Source organism: Lipotes vexillifer, unplaced genomic scaffold (assembly GCF_000442215.2).
Source record: "Lipotes vexillifer unplaced genomic scaffold, Lipotes_vexillifer_v1.1 scaffold121, whole genome shotgun sequence".
In the NCBI taxonomy this organism is placed as follows: domain Eukaryota; kingdom Metazoa; phylum Chordata; class Mammalia; order Artiodactyla; family Lipotidae; genus Lipotes; species Lipotes vexillifer.
In genome coordinates this window covers 1,120,689-1,124,082 of record NW_006773122.1, presented here as the reverse complement: position 1 = coordinate 1,124,082, position 3,394 = coordinate 1,120,689, and positions in this window count along the sequence as shown.

Sequence of the window (3,394 nt, the reverse complement as noted above, 5' to 3'; positions counted from 1 at the left end):
GAGCTGGCCAAGCAGATAACACCAATGGTTGAGCCTGGACTCCCAGTCATCTTTCCAACCCTGTCCACCCTGACCCACAAGCCACAGAGAGAGACCAGACCCTGTGTGAGAGAGATATGTCCTTAATGCCTGCCTTAATGCCATCTGTCCCCACTAATTTTTTTTTTCAACTTTGAAAGATTATAATATATTCTCTGGAAAACATTCAGCAGTGGGAAAGCCCTCCCTGGGCTCTCCTACTCTCTCACATGTCCAAAACTCGTGGATGGTTCCAGAGATCCTTGTGTTCTGGAAAGTTCCCTGGTCATTCCTTAGGGAACACGGGTGGCTACAGAGGAAGACCCTGCTCAAGCATGGTCCTTGATGCCTGGGCAAGTTTGAGAGGAAGATCACTTCAAACTCAGTCACGAGGTTCCCACATTTCTTGGGCATTTGGGAGAGGAAGAGCCCTTCTCCAGGAACTTTTTGCTGCATGCCAGGCTTGACACCTTTAAACACGACAGGTATGGTCCTGCTGTCTAGAGTTGGGGGAGAAGCCAGTAGCTGGTTTTGGAAGAGGCAGAGAAGTAAGGCTTAGAGCCTGGCGTGAACCTTCAGGACCCGACTTGCCCAGACTTCATCCAGAGCCTTGACTTGGGAGGACCGTGAATAGATGGAAAGTGGGAGGACAAGCAAGGCAAGGGGTAACCTGAGAAAGAACTTCTACCTCTCAAAAACATAAAGTCTATAGCTGATATGAATTCATCAACTTAACGTTGTATAGGAAGCACCAGGAGCAGGGTAGGCAGCAGTGGGAATGTCTGTCAGTGGAGTCTAAGGACCATACACTTGGAGTCGAAGGAACTAGATCATCTCCAAGGACACTTCTGGGCTGATAGTCTAATGAGGTTGAGAGATCAAAGCCTGAGAAGTAGGAGAAGGCCGGATTCTGACCCAGATGCCCTAAAATGTTTTGGAGTTCAGTGTGAGGGCCAGGTTATTTCCCATGGACCACAGAGCCTTAAGGAAAAGGAATTTGATGTCCAGACCTCAGTTAGGCTTTTCAGCTCCAGGATCAGACATGATCCTTCTCCCTAGCCCATTTCTCACCCTCACCTGCACTTCACTTCCTGAAGAGACAAAACTTTCTGAGCTGCAACCCTCCCCTATGGAGGGTGGGGAGGGGGAGGCTTCTCCCTAAATAAAGGCAAAGTACAAGGGACACTCCCAAATCTATGTCTCCCCTTTCTTTTTTTTGCATTCACTCATGCATTCACTCTTAAACAACTATTAATTAAATACCCTCTATGTGTGCTTGTTTCTTTTCTAGGGCTGAAGTTACAGCAGAGAATAAGACATAGTCTCTGACATCATGCCGCTTACATTCTAGGTGGCAGGAGAATGGGATAGACCATGAGTAGGTAGATAAATAAATGAATGAGAGCACTTAAAATTGTGGGAAGTAATAAAAGAATAGCAAAACAAAATGATGGAGAGGGGAGTTTTCTTCTGTCTATTGTCCTCAAAATAAAGTCCAAGGCTGCAAAAGCCCATCTCCATGTGCCCTTATTTACCTCTCCAGCCTTACCTCTTGTCACTTTTCACCTTGAACTCTCTGCTTCAGCCATGAAAAACCTGCGTATCAAAGTTGGAAGAGGCCCACTTGACCCTTGATCTAGTGGTTCTTTTAGCCCCAAACACGATCTCTTTTTCGCTGCTTCTTTCATGTCTCTCACCCGGCTAACTCTTGCTCCTTCTCAGTCACTAGTTACTTCCACCTCGAAGCCAGCCCTGCTCCCACGAATCCAGGTGAGGTGCCTCTCTTTGTGCTGCACTTTCTCCTTCAAGAGCATCTGTCACCCTGTGTAGCCAGTTTGCTGTTGTCTCTGCACCAGACCGTGAGCTCCTGGAGGGCAGGAATCACGTCTTGTTCTCCCTGAATCATGGAATCCTCAACAGTTGGCACAGTGCATAGTACGTAGTAGATGCTTAAGAAACACCTGTTGAATTAATTAACGCTCAGTTTAGTAAGTTTTAAGAGCTCATTAATATGAGGAAAAGACATGGACAAGGCATGGCTTTGGAGACAAAGAATTAATTGGAAGAAAAAAATTATAATTTCTCAGTCCTTTCTGGAGTTCATATGCTAGCATCTTGCAGCTCTAATACTCCACCAGAGCCTCCTAAAAGGCTTATAGAGCAGTCAGGGCAGAAATTATTGACCCCACTTAACAGCTAGGGAAGGTCAAGCCCCAGAAATGTGAATCTACTTTAGCAGAAGTTACCCAGCCAGGTGGCGGTAGAGTGCATCTGAACAAGTTTAGGGCCCCAGAGACATCAGGCCCAACCTCTTCATCATACAGGGAATGTGGATGGGGGTGGTAACAGGCAGACTCTGAACTAAGTGTCCTGGCTCATCGAAAGCTCAAAATAACTGCTTGAGGGTGACAGTGATGGTAGCCACAAAGGAGGAGACGACATGATTTACCCACAGTCCACCCTCACCCTGTAACCCAACCCAACTAGGCAGATTCTCCAGGCCGCCACTCCATTTGTCCTCAGGGACTCCTTCCTGGGGTCAGTTCATGAGGCACTGCACAGTCAGAGACTGACTAGGATGGATAAAACGTCAGAATTCTAACTTCTTTGTTTCAGAGTTGGGGACGTCAAGGCTCAGAGAGATGGGACTAGCCTATGGCACCTACGGAGATAGGATCAGGACTCCAGACTCTCAGTCCAAAACTTTCTCAAGTATACCCTTGACATGAACCTCTGAGTTGGGGAAGGGGTGACAATGATGTGGACCAGACCTGGCCATTTGTTATCTGCAGTCATGCTGGGAGAAGTGAGGGAGGAGGGGTGATGGGCTACCCACTCCATCTGCTTGTCCTACTCTAGAGTTTATTAGTTCCCACTAGTCCTCATTGGTTTTGTGCATTGTCAGTTAACCAGAGGAAGTAGAATATGGGTTGTCCACTGTTTAGTGACTGTCTATGAAGGTCATTGTTGCTACTCCAGCACAGTAGTCTCCCAGCCAAACAACAACATAGAGAGGATGGAGGGCAGGAAAAATGAGGCCAGCAGAGACATAGGTAGGGCTCCCTACTACTAAGAAATGGGGAAAAGGGTACACATTTTAGGTTCCAAGAGAAGGGAAGGGACATTTTGTCTGAAAGCTTGGAATTGTATACAGCATAGGTGTGACTCTTGCCGATGCCTGTCTTTGCTGTGGGTCCCTGGACAAATCACTCAGCCTCTTGGAACCTCAGCCTCTCAAATCAGAGGGTTGAATGATAGTTTCTAGGGACTCTTCCCCTTTTTTATAATTCTCCCTCCAATGAAGTGGGCATTAGAGGAATTGAGAGTCATTAACTCCATCTCAGGTAAATTCAATAAACCTAGTATTTGCCAGGCC